Raw genomic sequence first — 17,750 nt, forward strand, 5'->3', positions numbered from 1 at the left:
CTATATATGTGTATAAGTGCATTTGATAGTGTTCTATTAATTAGTGACTGCATGTATAAATTATTCTGTTGTTGAAAGGCGCAGTTCCGTGTGTAGACTTAGGAATCAGTGAGTGGGTATGTAGTAACTGGTATTGGTATGTCAATGGTTTCAAATATGGTACTCTGTATTTTACAGTGAGTGATGAAAGGTTATACTAGTGTAAGATGAGGTGTATCGGATTGTCACATGGATGATTTCATAAGTGATGGCATCAGTGATGTCACTACTGGCTCTCTACTACTCTCTACTACCCACTCTACTACTCTCTACCACTCACTCTCTACTACTCTACTACTCGCTCTCTACTACTCACTCCATACTCACTCTCTACTACTCACTCTCTACTACTCGCTCTCTACTACTCTCTTCTACTCACTCTCCACTACTCGCTCTCTACTACTCGCTCTCTACTACTCTCTATTACTCACTCTCTACTACTCTCTACTACTCTCTCTACTACTCACTCTCTACTACTCTCTCTCTACTACTCTACTGCTCACTCTCTACTACTCTTTCTCTACTACTCTTTCTCTACTACTCACTCTCTACTACACACTCACTACTACACACTCACTACTACACACTCACTAATACACACTCTCTACTACTTGCTCTCTACTACTCGCTCTCTACTACTCACTCTACTACTCACTCTCTACTAATCACTCTCTACTACTCGCTCTCTACTACTCTCTTCTACTCACTCTCCACTACTCGCTCTCTACTACTCGCTCTCTACTACTCTCTATTATTCACTCTCTACTACTCTACTGCTCACTCTCTACTACTCTTTCTCTACTACTCACTCTCTACTACTCACTCACTACTACACACTCTCTACTACTTTCTCTCTACTACTCACTCTCTGCTACTCTCTAGTACTCACTCTACTACTCACTCTCTACTACTCTCTACTACTCACTCTCTACTGCTCACACTCTACTGCTCACTCTCCACTACTCAGTCTCCACTGCTCACTCTCCACTACTCACTCTCTACTACTCGCCCTCAACTACTCTCTACTACTCACTGTACTACTCACTCTCTACTACTCTACTATCTCTTACCCTCTCTACTTCTCACTCTCTACTACTCACTCTCTACTACTCTCTCTCTACTACACTCTCTACCACTTGCTCTCTACTACTCACTCTCTACTACTCTCTAGTACTCACTCTACTACTCACTCTCTACTACTCTCTACTGCTCACTCTCTACTACTCACTCTCTACTACTCTCTACTACTCCACTACTCTCTGCTACTCACTCTCTACTACTCTACTACTCTCTACTACTCACTCTCTACTACTCTCTCTCTACGACTCACTCTGTACTACTCACTCTACTACTGTCTGCTACTCTCTACTACTCACTCTCTACTCTCTATTATTCACTCTCTACTCTCTACCCCTCTACCTCTCTCTACCTCTCTCTCTACTACTCTCTACCTCTATCTCTCTCTACACGCACACATATGCACATATATATGCATATATATATATGTGTATATCTATACATACATATATAAACATATATATAATCTGCATATCTATATAAATACAAATAGAAATGCATGAATACATATACATATATGCATACATATGCATGTTATGTACATGAAAGTTTGAAAAACACTAATACAAGCAAAGCTAAAAAGCCACCTAATTACCAACAGAATTGCTTTAACTTAAACGAGGGCGAGACCTATTGCATTTTCAATGCTGGTTTGCTTTGGTTCCATCAAGAAGGCGATCAGATGTGTCACACATTTGCCATAAATTCTGAATGGTAGCACTCTAGTTGCTCATTAGATCACTGTAGTAAAGCTACTGCTCACCAGGGAAGTCTGCTGCTGGTATTGAAAGTGCATGTTTCAGTCTGCATGCCAGAATTTTTTAATGAAATAGAAGAGAATTTGAGAAGTCACTCAAAATGTGCCCTAATTTTTCTTTCTGCAGCACAAATCATAATTTCTATGGCAAAATGAACCCCCTCATTTTGTTCCTTTGCAAATTAAATGTTTTAAGTGTTACCACTTTATTCCAATCAAGATGGCTTCAGGTGTGCCATACTTGTGTCATAAGTAAGACTGTTAGCGCTCTAGTTGTTCTTTAGAACACTTTGGGACATTCTGTCATTGGGCTATACTTGGGCTACATCTGGGTGATATTTGTGCTACATTTGGGCTCTTTTGTCTCTGGTGGCCATCTTGGGAGACATGTGATATGAAGTTTCCTAATTTCCTCATTTACTACAGTCTCCTCAGTAGGAAATACTTTCAGATTTTTTAATTTGATTCCATCAAGAAGGCATTCAGATGTGTCACACATATGCCATAAATTCGAAATATTAGCACTCTAGTTGCTTATTAGATCACTGTAGTAAAGCTACTGCTCACCAGGGAAGTCTGCTGCTGGTATTGAAAGTGCATGTTTCAGTCTGCATATCAGAATTTTTTAATAAAATAGAAGAGGATTTGAGAAGGCACTCAAAATGTGCCCTAATTTTTCTTATTTCAGCATTAATCATAATTTCTATGGCAAAAGGAACCTTTCATTGTGTTCCTTTTAAATTAAACTACTCACTCTCTACTACTCACACTCTACTACTCACTCTCTACTACTACTCTCTACTACTACTCTCTCTACTACTCACTCTCTACTACTCACTCTCTACTGCTCTACTACTCACTCTCTACTACTTTCTCTCTACTACTCCCTCTCTACTACTCCCTCTACTCACTCTCTACTACTTGCTCTCTACTACTCGCTCTCTACTATTCTCTACTACTCCACTACTCTCTGCTACTCACTCTACTACTCACTCTCTACCACTCACTCTCTACTGCTCTACTATTCACTTACTACTCTCTACTACTCTTTCTCTACTACTTACTCTCTACTACTCGCTCTCTACTATTCTCTACTACTCACTCTCCACTACTCACTCTCTACTACTCTCTACTACTCACCCTCTACTACTCTCTACTACCCATCTACTCTCTCTACTACTTACGCTCTACTACTCACTTTCTACTCCTCTACTACTCTCTACTACTCACTCTCTACTACTACTCTCTACTACTCTCTCTCTACTACTCTCTCTCTACTACTCACTCTCTACTACTCTCTGCCACTCACTCTCTACTGCTCTACTACTCACTCTCTACTATTCTACTACTTTCTCTCTACTACTCCCTCTCTACTACTCACTCTACTACTCTCTACTACTCACTCTCTACTACTCACTCTCCACTACTCGCTCTCTACTATTCTCTACTACTCACTCTCTACTGCTCACTCTCTACTACCCTACTACTCTCTACTACTCTCTCTACTACTCACTCTCTACAACTCTACTACTCACTCTCTACTACTCACTCTACTACTCTCTGCTACTCTACTACTCTACTACTCACTCTCTACTACTCTCTCTCTACTACTCACTCTCTACTACTCACTCTACTACTCACTCTCTACTACTCTCTACCACTCTCTACCGCTCTACTACTCATTATCTACTACTCTCTATTACTCTCTCTCTACTACTCCCTCTCTACTACTCACTCTCCTACTCTTTCTCTACTACTCACTCTCTACTACTCGCTCTCTACTATTCTCTACTACTCACTCTCCACTACTCACTCTCTACTACCCTACTACTCTCTACTACCCTACTACTCTCTCTACTACTTACTCTCTACTACTCACTTTCTACTCCTCTACTACTCTCTACTACTCACTCTCTACTACTCACTCTCTACTACTCTCTCTCTACTACTCACTCTCTACTACTCACTCTACTACTGTCTACTACTCTCTGCTACTCTACTACTCACTCTCTACTATTCTCTCTCTACTACTCTCTCTCTACTACTCTCTCTCTACTACTCTCTCTCTACTACTCACTCTCTATTACTCACTCTCTACTACTCACTCTATTACTGTCTACTACTCTCTGCTACTCTACTACTCACTCTCTACTACTCTCTCTCTACTACTCTCTCTCTACTACTCACTCTACTACTCACTCTCTACCACTCACTCTCTACTGCTCTACTACTCATTATCTACTACTCCCTCTCTACTACTCACTCTACTACTCTTTCTCTACTACTCTCTCTCTACTACTCACTCTACTGCTCACTCTCTACCACTCACTCTCTACTGCTCTACTACTCACTATCTACTACTCTCTATTACTCTCTCTCTACTACTCCCTCTCTACTACTCCCTCTCTACTACTACTCTCTACTACTCTCTACTACTCACTCTCTACTACTCTCTCTCTACTACTCTCTGCTACTCTCTCTCTACTACTCTCTCTCTACTACTCTCTCTACTACTCTCTCTCTACTACTATCTCTCTACTACTCACTCTCTACCACTCACTCTACTACTGTCTACTACTTTCTGCAACTCTACTACTCTCTCTCTACAACTCTCTCTCTACTACTCTCTCTCTACTACTCACTCTACTACTCACACTCTACCACTCACTCTCTACTGCTCTACTACTCACTATCTACTACTCTCTCTCTACTACTCTCTCTCTACTACTCCCTCTCTACTACTCTCTACTACTCTTTCTCTACTACTTACTCTCTACTATTCTCCACTACTCACTCTCCACTACTCACTCTCTACTACTCACTCTCTACTACCCTACTACTCTCTACTACCCTACTACTCTCTCTACTACTTACTCTCTACTACTCACTTTCTACTCCTCTCTCTCTACTACTCTCTACTACTACATATATATATAATCTGCATATCTATATAAATATATGCATACATATACATATATGCATGCATATGCATGTCATGTACATGAAAGTTTGAAAAGCACTAATAAAATCAAAGCTAAAAAGCCACCTAATTACAAACAGAATTGCTTTAACTTAAACGAGGGCGAGAACTATTGCATATTCAATGCTTGTTTACTTTGGTTCCATCAAGAAGGCATTCAGATGTGTCACACATTTGCCATAAATTCAGAATTTAAGCACTCTAGTTGCTCATTAGATCAATGTGGTAAAGCTACTGCTCACCAGGGAAGTGTGCTGCTGGTATTGAAAGTGCATGTTTCAGTCTGCATGCCAGAATTTTTTAATGAAATAGAAGAGAATTTGAGAAGTCACTCAAAATGTGCCCTAATTTTTCTTTCGGCAGCACAAATCGTAATTTCTATGGCAAAATGAACCCCCTCATTGTGTTCCTTTTTAAATTAAATGTTTTAAGAGTTACCACTTTATTCCAATCAAGATGGCTTCAGGTGTGCCATACATTTGTCATAAGTAGGACTGTTAGTGCTCTGGTTGTTCTTTGGAACACTCTGAGAAGCTGCAGTAGAACACAAAGGAACAAGGTTGCCAGATTGGGCTATTTCCCGCACAATTGGGTGACTTTTTTCCCAGTTGTGCGGGAAAAACCCATGCCAGGCGGGGGGCTACTTTTTGGGCTGGAATGGAGTGTTTGTGCGCAATTTACTGGCCTGGGGCGGGCGCCCACCCGGAGTCTGTGGCGTGATGCCTGTAGTGGCAAATCAGAGCGCAGCGCGCGCCAAGAGTGGGTACTCATTGGAGGAGGTCTGATCATGTGGGCCTGCCTCTGCCTAAACTGCGCACATGATTGATGAAAAATCCTGAGGTCCCGACCCCCAGCAATCATCCCGCCCACCCCCTAGAGCAGCAGCCAGCCAGCAACCAGGCCAGGCAAGTCAATCATCTTGACTTGCAGCAGTTGCCATTGCCAATACTTGCTAACTTGTTGTTGACTTAAGTTGTTACATTGTTGTATGTAGCAGTCTGCAGACAGAGTGCTGCTGGTGCACACACACTCACTCAAGACACTCTATTGTGCACATGCGCGCTGCGCACCCCCCCCGGTCCCCGCACGCACAGAGGTCACCACCTAACTTAGTTACTTGTTGAGTTCAACTTCTTAGGCAAATTAGCCAATGTGAGGGTCTCCCAGGGCCGTCAATCTTGTAGCGCGTGAAAACGCTACCAATGACGGCCCTGGGTATTATTTTTAGGTCAGCCCCCGCGGTTCCCATATAATGCGGGGGCTGACGTGAGCACAGTCTCTTTCGGTGCGGCGGCGGCGGTGATGAGAGTGAGACTGAGTCTACTCTGAGACTGAGAGTCCCGGTGACGGTCGGACGGAGTACTGGAGTATTCGATCGTGAGCGTGTCGATTAAATTGGCAGGCGGCCGACCAGGCACCAGGCCACCACAGTCAGCAGGCCCAGGCCCAGGGCAGGCCCAGGCCCAGGCCCAGGCCCAGCTCCAGCCCCAGGCCCAGGCCCAGGCCCAGCCCCAGCCCCAGGCCCAGGCCCAGCCCCAGGCCCAGCCACGCCAGCCCCAGGCCCGCAATCCCCCAGCCCAGGCCCAGGCCCGCCCAGCCACTGCCACAGTGCCAGGCTTTCCAATGCCAAGTTGCCACTGATAGCCACCCACCGCCACCGGTCCACAGCAGCACAGCCCGGCGGCGGCAGTGGCACGTGCACTTCGCTGACTCTGAGTCAGTCAGTGACAGACAGTCTGTGATCAGCGCTGCTGCCTTCCTTTGCCTGCCCTGCTGCTGTGTGATTGGGAATCAATCGATTGAGACTCAGAAGAACATAGTCTCAGATGACGACTCGCGCCGGCCGCCACACCGGCACTCCACCGTCTGTCTCTAGTCTGCTGACTGTACAAGAGTGCCTGGCCCCTGGCTCAGCTGACGTGTTGACGGTCCGGCGCCGGCGGTACCTGTTGTCCTGGACGGTGGACTTCGACGCGACCTCCTCAGGTGAGTGAGTGAGTGACTCAATGAGTGAGTCTCAAGTGTGCGCAGTGGTCCATTTTCAAAATAGGGTGCATAATCTTTAAACCCCCCCGCGAGATGGCGAAATAAAGAGACAACAACAAATATCAGAAAAGGAGAATGTGTATAGAAACCTTGATTGAGGCACTAAGTACTGAGAGGTTATCTTTTTTTGTGCACTGTTCTATAGCGCGAAGTCGACCCCAAGGTATCACAGCCTTTATATGAGTACCGGTTGCATTAAAGACGGACACATTACTTTTTTGTCAGGTACGAGGAGATAAAGTGATTTGCCTGAATCACAGGATGTTGGAGCCTCCCGCCAGATTCGCACCCGGTTCACCGATTCAAAGTCCGCTGCTCTAGCATTAACCTGTTGAGTGCGGTATTTACCGGCGCTCTGTAACCTCCGTTAGGAGCTCTGTCATTCGGAATGGGGATATCATAGTAATGGTGCAAGTTTTCATCCTTCAGAACTGCAAAACTCTGTAGTACTTTCCATGTAAAAATTCTGCCAGGTTGTACGTGGCTAAAAAGTGTGGTATTATTGTACCAGTTGTGATCTTCATTTGGGCACACACGATTCCCACAAACTCAGAAGGGCCTTAGCGCGTTTTAGATTTCTTGACAGATAACATGCAGGTTTTACAGTTAGTGTCTGGAAAACCAGTGACATCTTTCACTCGGTTGTTAATTTAAAAGATTCATCGGTGCTTACTAGGTCTTGTAAAGAGCACGTTCACCCGTTGGCCTCTTGGGGCTGAATAACAGAGGTTTATTGTTGCCCAACTCAATCAATCAATCGCATTTATAAAGCGCGCTACTCACCCATCAAGGGTCTCAAGGTGCTGGGAGGGGGGGGGGGTCAGTGCTCGAAGAGCCAGGTCTTGAGCTGCCTTCTGAAGGAGAGGTGGTCAGGTATGGCGCAAAGGTGGCTGGGCAGAGAGTTCCAGGTCTTCGCTGCTAGAAAAGAGAAGGATCTTCCTCCGGCGGTGGCTTTGCGGATGCGGGGTACGGCTGCCAGGGCCTGTCCGGTGGAGCGCAGAGTGCGCGGGGGAGTGTAGAAGGAGACGCGGTTGTTGATGAGTTTGGGTCCGAGGTTGTGAAGGGCTTTGTGTGCGTGGGTGAGTAGTCGGAAGGTGATCCGCTTGTTGACGGGTAGCCAATGGAGTTTTTTCAGGTGTCCGGAGATGTGGTGGTGGCGAGGGATGTCCAGGATGAGTCTTGCGGCAACGTTCTGGATCCGTTGGAGTTTCCTCTGCAGCTTGGTGGTTATGCCGGCGTACAGGGTGTTCCCGTAGTCCAAGCGGCTGGTGACGAGGGCGTGGGTGACGGTCTTCCTGGTGTCGGTGGGGATCCAGCGGAAGATCTTGCGGAGCATGCGGAGGGTGTTGAAACATGCCGAGGTCACCGAGTTCACCTGTCTGGTCATGGTGAGGGAAGAGTCCAGGATGAAGCCGAGGTTGCGTGCGTGGTCGGTGGGTTGGGGAGTGCTGCCTAGGGTGGGGGGCCACCAGGAGTCATCCCATGCGGTGGGAGTGGGGCCGAGGATGAGGACCTCCGTTTTGTCTGTGTTCAGTTTCAGACGGCTGTCTGTCATCCAGTTCGCCACTTCCTTCATTCCTTCATGTAGTCTGGTCCTAGCTGATGTGGGGTTGTTAGTGAGGGATAAGATGAGCTGGGTGTCGTCGGCGTATGATATAAGGTCAAGTCTGTGTTTGCGTGCGATGTTCGCCAGGGGGTCATGTAGACGTTGAAGAGAGTGGGGCTGAGGGAGGATCCTTGAGGTACGCCGCAGATGATCTCCGTGGCTGTGGATCTGAAGGGGGGAAGGCGGACTCTCTGAGTCCTTCCGGAGAGGAAGGAGACGATCCATTCCAGGGCCTTGCTTCTGATGCCGGCGTTGCTGAGGCGGCGTATCAGGGTGCGGTGGCAGACCGTGTCGAAGGCTGCAGAGAGGTCCAGGAGTATGAGGGCCACGGTCTCTCCCTTGTCGGTCAGGGCTCTGATGTTGTCCGTTGCTGCGATCAGGGCGGTTTCGGTGCTGTGGTTGGCCCTGAAACCGAACTGTGTGGGGTCGAGGGAGTCGTTGGTTTCCAGGGCGTTGGTGAGTTGAGCGTTGACGATTTTCTCAATCACTTTGGCGGGAAACGGCAGGAGAGAGATGGGCCGGAAGTTTTTGAGTTCGGTGGGGTCTGCTGTAGGTTTCTTTAAGAGGGCGTTGAGCTCTGCGTGTTTCCAGCTCTCCGGGAAGGTGTCGGCGGTGAGGGAGGCGTTGATGACGTCTCGGAGGTGCGGTGCGATGATGTCGTCGGCCTTGTTGTAGATGTGGTGCGGGCAGGGGTCAGATGGGGATCCGGAGTGGATCGAGTTCATTATGCGGGTGGTCTCCTCGGTGGTGGTAGGGTTCCAGGTGAGGATGGTGATGGTGTCGGTGGCGGGTTCCGGAGGGGGGCTCGTGTCGGCGGTCGGGAAGCTGTTGTATATGTCGGTGATCTTGTGGTGGAAGAAGGTTGCGAGGGAGTCGCAGAGGTCCTGTGAGGGAGGGATGGAGTTGTTTTCTGCTTCCGGGTTGGAGAGCTCTTTGACGATGCCAAATAGTTCCTTGCTGTTGCGGGCGTTGTTGTCAAGTCTGTTCCGGTAGGCTGTTTTTCGTGCGGCGCGGAGGTGTTGGTGGTGTTGGCGGGTGGCGTCCTTGAGAGCTGACATGTTCTCTTCGGTCTGGTTAAGGCGCCACGTCTTCTCGCGGGCGCGGCATTCTTTCTTGGAGTTCTTGAGGTCGGGGGTGAACCAGGAGTTTTTCTTGTGGTTGTTGGTGCTGGCTTGAGTCTTCAGGGGGGCCAGGAGGTTGGCGCAGTCGGAGATCCAGTTTGTGAGGTTGTTGGCGGCTACGTTGGGGTCGGTGGTGCTGGTGGGTTGGTTCTGGGAGTGGGTTGATGCGAGCTGTTCCGTGGTGATACGATTCCAGTGTCTTCTTGGTGGTTGCTGGGTGTGGTGGGGCACGGTGGTCTTCTTGAAGATGAAGTGGACGCAGCTGTGGTCCGACCAGGTGAGTTCGGTGGTGTGGCTGAAGGTGATGTGTTTGCTGGAGGAGAAGATGGGGTCGAGCGTGTGTCCGGCGTCGTGGGTGGGGGTGTTGACTAGCTGATTCAGTCCCAGGTTGGCGAGATTGTCCAGTAAGGCGGTGGTGTTGTTGTCGGTGAGGTTCTCCAGGTGAAAGTTGAGGTCTCCTAGGAGGATGTAGTCGGTGGATGAGAGTGCGTGAGGGTTGACGAAGTCTGCGATGTCTTCGCTGAACTTGGTGCAAGGTCCTGGTGGTCTGTACATGAGGGTGCCTCTGAGGGTGGTTTTGGGGTCGCTGTGGATCATGAAGTGGAGGTGTTCGGCGTCGGGGAGTGAGTTGTCGGTGTCGGTCGAGATGCGGATGGAGTTTTTGTGTGCGATGGCGATGCCTCCTCCGATGCGGTTGGTGCGGTCTTTCCAGATGATTTTGTAGCCGTCGGGGATGGCTATGGCGATGTCGGGTGCCGAGGAGGGGTTCATCCAGGTCTCGGTGAGGAAGGCGATGTCCGGGTTCGTAGAGTTGATGAGGTTCCACAGTTCGATGGCGTGCCTGTGGATGGATCGGGTGTTGACCAGGATGCAGTGGTGGTTGTTTCCGGGGGAGTAGTTCTTGGCGGGAGCGGAGTGGGTTCGGAGGCAGGTGAAGCGGCAGTTGCTGCAGGTGAAGGGTCCGTGGGTACGTTTCGGGGTGGCGCAGTAGCAGCCCGGCGTGCGGTCGGGGTTGAGGTTGGCGAGGAAGGCGGAGTCGTAGGCCAGAGGTTCGGGTGCTGGGCGCGGTCCAGGCGCGGACGGGCGCAGACGGGCTTGCCTTAGGCGAGCCTTCGGCGCGCCAGCGGCGCGCCCGCTTCGCGGCCTCGCAGCGGCCAGCATATAAGGGGTAGCCGGGGAGGCGGGGACAGCTGGGAGGCGGGAGGAGGGCGGGTAGGGGGGAAAAAGAGCGGGAAATGCGGCGAAGGGCCTCGGGGAGGCGAGGAGGCCCGAAAAAGCGGAAAAGTACCTAGAAGGGGTACAAAAGCCGGAAAAGCGAGAAAAAAACTACAAAAAGCAGCAGAAGGACGGAGGGGGACGGCGGGGGCACGAGGGGCAGCAGGCACTCAGGGATCCAAAAAGCAAGGGGAGCGCGATCACAACGGGGAAAGCAGGCACTCAGGGATACAGAAGGCAAGGGGAGCGCGATCACACGGGGGAAGCAGGCACTCTGGGATACAAAAAAGCAAAAGGGGACGCGATCATACACAGGGGAAAAAGGCAGACACTCTGGGGGACAGTCGGCACAACAACAGAGCAGAAGGCAGGCACAGAGGATCAGATGGCGCCGCGAGGGCAGGGGAGCGACCTACCCTGGGGTCAAAGGTCGCTACCACTGCCTCGCAGCGGCCGCCATATAAGGGGTAGCCAGGGAGGCGGGGACAGCTGGGAAGCGGGAGGAGGGCGGGTAGGGGGGAAAAAGGGCAGGAAAAGCGGCGAAGGGCCTCGGGGAGGCGAGGAGGCCAGAAAAAGCGGAAAAGTACCTAGAAGGGGTACAAAAGCCGGAAAAGCGAGAAAAAAACGACAAAAAGCGGCGGAAGGACGGAGGGGGACGGCGGGGGCACGAGGGGCAGCAGGCACTCAGGGATCCAAAAAGCAAGGGGAGCACGATCACAACGGGGAAAGCAGGCACTCAGGGATACAGAAGGCAAGGGGAGCGCGATCACACGGGGGAAGCAGGCACTCTGGGATACAAAAAAGCAAAAGGGGACGCGATCATACACAGGGGAAAAAGGCAGACACTCTGGAGGACAGTCGGCACAACAACAGAGCAGAAGGCAGGCACAGAGGATCAGATGGCGCCGCGAGGGCAGGGGAGCGACCTACCCTGGGGTCAAAGGTCGCTACCACTGCCTCGCAGCGGCCGCCATATAAGGGGTAGCCAGGGAGGCGGGGACAGCTGGGAGGCGGGAGGCGGGCGGGTAGGGGGGAAAAAGATCGGGAAAAGCGGCGAAGGGCCTCGGGGAGGCGAGGAGGCCCGAAAAAGCGGAAAGGTACCTAGAAGGGGTACAAAAGCCGGAAAAGCGAGAAAAAAACGACAAAAAGCGACGGAAGGACGGAGGGGGACGGCGGGGGCACGAGGGGCAGCAGGCACTCAGGGATACAAAAAGCAAGGGGAGCGCGATCACAACGGGGAAAGCAGGCACTCAGGGATACAGAAGGCAAGGGGAGCGCGATCACACGGGGAATGCAGGCACTCTGGGATACAAAAAAGCAAAAGGGGACGCGATCATACACAGGGGAAAAAGGCAGACACTCTGGGGGAAAGTCGGCACAACAACAGAGCAGAAGGCAGGCACAGAGGTTCTGGTGGCGCCGCGAGGGCAGGGGAGCGACCTACCCTTGGGTCAATGGTACTCCTTTTACAGTGACCGTGCTGCATGCTGGCACAGGAGGCCTAGCTTCACTGGCTAGGGTGGAAGGTCACAAGACCCACTACTTTATGGAGCACCCACTTGAGATAAGCCCACATTCTCCAAACCACCCACCAATAGCAATGTGGATAACAACCGCTGGATGAACCTCAACCGCAGGCCATAGTCTGCACAAGCAATAAGAGGCCGTGTAACTGGCGAATACTGTGCTTTAAAAGTAACCACAAACATCTGGTCTCCTCCACTTGCTTGAAAGTTCTGCGCTATATCCATGCCCGCCAACTTAGATCCCCATATTTAAATGTACGAGTTGTTTCCTAGAAGCAAAAGAGACTGAGGTTTTCTGTGCACCTTTCCTCACTTGGAACACATTTCAATTAAGGCAGTTTTAAATAGCAGAAACGAAAGTGGCAACACGGAGAAGCATGGTACTACATCTGTTATGCTGAATTGGTTGCAAAGTGCATTTTTTAATATTTTATGGGGCTAAGACATCTTCAGAGGTGCCCAGTAATCAGTGAATAATAATTGGTGAGAAGTCTGGAGGTTAAAGTATTTGTTAGATGTCTGCTTTGTGCAGTCCTAGATCTGAATCAAAGTAGTGTAGAAGTTGAATGTGTCTACGGCAAAACACTACACATAATGTAATTTGCAGATGACAGATTATTTTTAATGCAGCTACTTTAGTGGGCTACTGCTTTGAAGTGCTTTGAACACAGATCCTTTTGTTCCTTGCAGTTCATAATTAGTAAGCCTTTCACTATTGCACATTGAGCTATGTGTGACTGCTACATCTTTTTATCTTCAGTCATGCAACACATCTTGTACGTTGATTTACACACTTGCATGATGTATGATTTATTGTCAATGTGTCGGTTATGTTAAGCAGTCTGATACCATGAAGTGCGCTATAAAAGAAATAAAATACTGCTATTTAAATTGCGTGTAAATACTGGGACAGGTCAAGCATGCCTCTCAAGTACCTGTGAAGAGATGAGCTGTGTTCTATTGTTCCCCTTCCTTGTGTTTACATTTAAGTGTGAAGTTGCAGGTCACTCGTTCTAAATTAGGCCTGATGGTCCCTTAACTTGGCCTTTATCTATAAATGAAAAGCTGGGGCTAGACAAAACATGGATTCCTCCAGCAAATTCATTATCCTCCTTAATTTTCTTACCACGGGCAAATGCGCAAGGGAAAAAGAAATCTGAATCCTAAATGAGATTTTTTTTGTCAAATTTAATATGCATTTTTAATCAATACATCATGCTTAAAGCACAGTCATGTTACATGCATTGAATTCTAAAGGGGTAATGCTGAATGGACAAAGTCTGACCAGATCTGTTGGGTGCATATCCCCTGTGTGCTAAGTATTGAAATGTTGTACTAAAGGAATGTGTTTTAGGCAACAAATGGTGTAGGATTCATTTTGTGTCCTGTATTGGTTCAATAAAAAGTGTATAACAATCCACTAGATGGGGCTATTGATTACAGTAGGTTAATGATGTAGCAAATGTTAACTTTGCATGTTTGGAGTGACATTTTATTGTGATTACCAGTACTTATAGTAAGTAAGTAAGTAATAGAACTTTATTTCGACATAAAGACATATCATAAAAGTAATACATAACATCAATAAAAAAGAAGAAAAAGAACAGTTTGGCGAACACAGTATAAAAGCCTACAGAATCAGCAATATATAATAATAACCAAGTTTTAAAAGCCAATACAGGCAGAAACACATTACTGTATCAACTGTTTCCTTGCAGTTCTTATCCTCCAAGCCCAGCCCAAAAATTTAGCCATACAACAGGCAAAGAAAGGACGGGCATCTGAGCGCAATATGCGTAAAGCTTCCAAATATGATCTTGTGCCCAGACTCCTACATAAAGGCTTCAACCATCTCGACCTAGGCACATCATAAGCATGGCACTCAAACAAAAAATGAGCTATGGACTCAACCCTTGAGTCACAAAAGGGGCAATAGGGTATAGTTTGGAATGGAGGTTTCCAAGTAGAAGTTAGGAATCCTAAGGGAAGAACACCCACCCTACTTGTAGTGTAAAATGCAAAGAAGAAAGCTTGTCTGCTCGTCACAAGCTTTAGTCCGACATGGAAAGTTGAGTAGGAGGGGTATTCCATTAGGATGTATTCATTTTTGCTGAGATCACTAAGCTGCCCTTGTTTATTACAAATAGATTGAAAGCTAGAGCATACCTCTTAACACTCTCTGAATAAGAGGCTCACCACCCTTTGTCCCACCCTCCATTTCAAAACATTACAAATCCCACTCTGACTCAATCAGACTCAATTGTCAACCCTTCATAAAATTACTTGCCCAAGCTCAGTCAACAACACTTAGTGTCTCCTTTTTGATTTTTCTGGTGTTGTACCCCAAAATAATGAAAAGACACCCTTGGACATGCACAATGTAGAGGTATGCTACCAGAAGCGGCCTGTACAGGTAAGAGCAGTGGGGCAGGGTGGTGGTGGAGGCGGTGAGGGATTTCATCGACGACCCACAGGGAAAATTGGATAATAACATTTCCCTTGTGTGTCAAATCACCCCCCCCCCCACCTCCTCTTACCTGCACGGGCTGTTCCTGTAATCTCTAGTATTCATTGGAAGTAGACATTTAGTGATAGTATTTTGTTATGGCTTTTAACATGATTGGCAGTGACCCAGGGACAATGATTGCATATTGTCTGTTGCAATTTCAGGTATTCGTCCAGCATCATCGTGAAATAGTTCATCATTTTTCTGCTCCCAGCTGACATGGCAGTTTAAATATTGCAAGATGGGCAAGTGGTCAGGATATACAAAAATATACAGAAAAGAGTGGGAGTTGGATCCTGAACTAAAAAGATGGATTGCCCCTGTAAGGACAGATGATAGCAAAGCAGCATGCAAGTACTGCCATGTACACATCCGTGCCCATTATAATGATTTGAAGCAACATGCAGCAACCACGAAACACCGCTCACGCTGTAATGCAGCGAGCACATCTGTGGCATCCTTTGTACAACCTATCCCTGCCATATCTAACGATCAGAAAAGAAGAGACATCAGATTTGCCATACAAACTGCTTGTTGTACATCCATTAATAATATAGATGGGTATGGTGAAATTCTGAAAGATGAGTTCCCTGCCTTCCGAATGCACCACACCAAATGTACAGCACTAATTAATTTTCTGTTGGGCCCATATTTCAAAGAGGAATTGCTGAAAGATATTGGAACATCACCATTTTCTTTATTGGTCGATGAATCAACTGACATTGAAGTGAAAAAACTACTGTGCATTTGCATTAAATATTTCAGCAAAAAGCTCAACAAATTTGTAAGCACCTTCCTTGCCATGGTAGAGTTAGATCAGGCCTGTTCCGAAGATATAGCAAATGAAGTCCTAAAGTTGCTGGAAACATGTAACCTTGAGATTACAAATTTCATTGGCATAGGTACAGATGGGGCAAGCGTCATGTGTGGGAAGCACCACTCAACATTCACCTTGTTGCGAGATAAACAACCATCCCTGCAACTTGTGCGCTGTATTTGTCACTCCCTTGACATCATTGCTAAGAAAGCAATAAGGAGCATTCCTAGTAATATAGAATTTATGATCAGAGAAACGTACAACTGGTTTTCCCACTCGCCAAAACGCCAGGCTGACTATAAAGAGTTGTATCTCACATTGGACGGAGGCATGCCCCAGAAATTAATTTCGCCTTGCGAAACACGGTGGCTAATGATGGCAGATTGTGTAGATCGTTTACTAGAACAATATGATGCCTTAAAATTACACTTTAGCACAGCATCCTATGTGGAACACTGCTATGCAGCAAGGATGCTCCAAGAAATGTATCAAGATGAGATAAATCTACTTTACCTCACTTTCTAAAGCCAGTGCTTCAAGAAATGAAGGTCGTTAACAAAATCTTTCAGCTAGAATCTGGGGATGCACTCCACATCTTCCGTGATCTATATACTCTGTACTTGTCCACACTGAAAAGGATACTAAAACCGAGTGTTTTCACATGTAACAATCAAGAACAGTTGCAGAGCCTAGACTTACAAAGTTCTGCCATTTATCTTTCAAAGGATGATGCTGATCTTGGGCTCAGTTTCCGAAACAAGCTGGAACAATGTCAACTCCCCTCTGTGTCAAAGGAAGGCATTGTGACAAGGTGCCTGGAGTTCATGAAAGTATTGGTGTGTGAATATAAAGCTCGTCTCCCCGAGTCTTTCAGCATGCTGAGAAAGTTAGAAACTTTGAGTCCCCAAAAAGTACTTGCCGATCCCAAACCTCCTGTAACAGATTTGCCAGAAGCCCTTTTCAATAGTCCATTGGAGGTCCTGGAGTCACAATGGAGAACTGTATCCTCATGCTCCTTGTTTAACACTTCAAACATAGAATCGTTCTGGATGGAAGTGTATAACTACACCGATGCTGCTGGCAACCATTGTTTTCACGAGCTTGCAATGGGTGCTATTAAGATGTTGAGTCTCCCGATATCCAATGCTCATGTTGAACGAGTTTTTTCCCAGATGACGCTGTTAAAAAATGATCGAAGGAACAGAATGGGCCTAAAACTGCTTTCAAATATTCTATATATTAAGTTTGGACTGAAACGCATTGCATTAAAGTCCTATTCATTTGTTCCACCCCCACTATTGTATGCAAAATTTAACAGCGCTATCTATGATTAGACTTGAAACAGTGCGCTACCACCCCGGAGCTGCATGCAGCTCATCTATGTTGCCAGGGGTAGAAAAACACATTCACAGACCTGCCCATTAACTGCAGAAGGAGGCAGAACACCTGCCCGCTACTGAGAGGACCAGAAGAACACTTTCTAAGACCTACTCTTGCCAGTGTGTACCCCACAGCATTGCGTGCCACTCCTGCTGGTGCCAACTCTAGAAGAGCAGCATTCTCCCACTTGCTCCTACTTCCAGCAACACACATTGCAGTGAAAAAACACCAGTGCATTTGCATTAAATATTTAAGCAAAAAGCTTAACAAATTTGTAAGCGCCTTCCTTGCCATGGTAGAATTAGATCAGGCCTGTTCCGGAGATATAGCAAATGAATTCCTAAACTTGCTTGAAATTTGCCACCTTGAGATTAAAAATGCAATTGGCATACGCACAGATAGTGCAAGCGTCATGTGTGGGAAGCACCACTCAATATTCACCTTGTTGTGAGATGAGCAACCATCCTTGCAACTTGTGCGCTGTATTTGCCACTCCCTTGACAGCATTGCTAAGAAAGCAATAAGGAGCATTCCTAGCAATATAGAATTTATGATCAGAGAAACGTACAACTGGTTTTCCCACTCGCCAAAATGCCAGGCTGACTATAAGGAGTTGTATCTCACATTGGACGGAGGAATGGCCCTGAAATTAATTTCACCTTGCGAAACACGGTGGCTAG

At 47.4% G+C, this 17,750-nt stretch overlaps 1 pseudogene; it reads left to right on the top strand.

Moving 5' to 3' along the window:
• Positions 1-15,114: 15,114 nt before the first annotated feature.
• LOC146858954 (uncharacterized) lies at positions 15,115-17,024 on the top strand (annotated as a pseudogene).
• Positions 17,025-17,750: the final 726 nt, after the last annotated feature.

Source organism: Triturus cristatus, chromosome 3_2 (genome assembly GCF_964204655.1).
Source record: "Triturus cristatus chromosome 3_2, aTriCri1.1, whole genome shotgun sequence".
Lineage (NCBI taxonomy): Eukaryota > Metazoa > Chordata > Amphibia > Caudata > Salamandridae > Triturus > Triturus cristatus.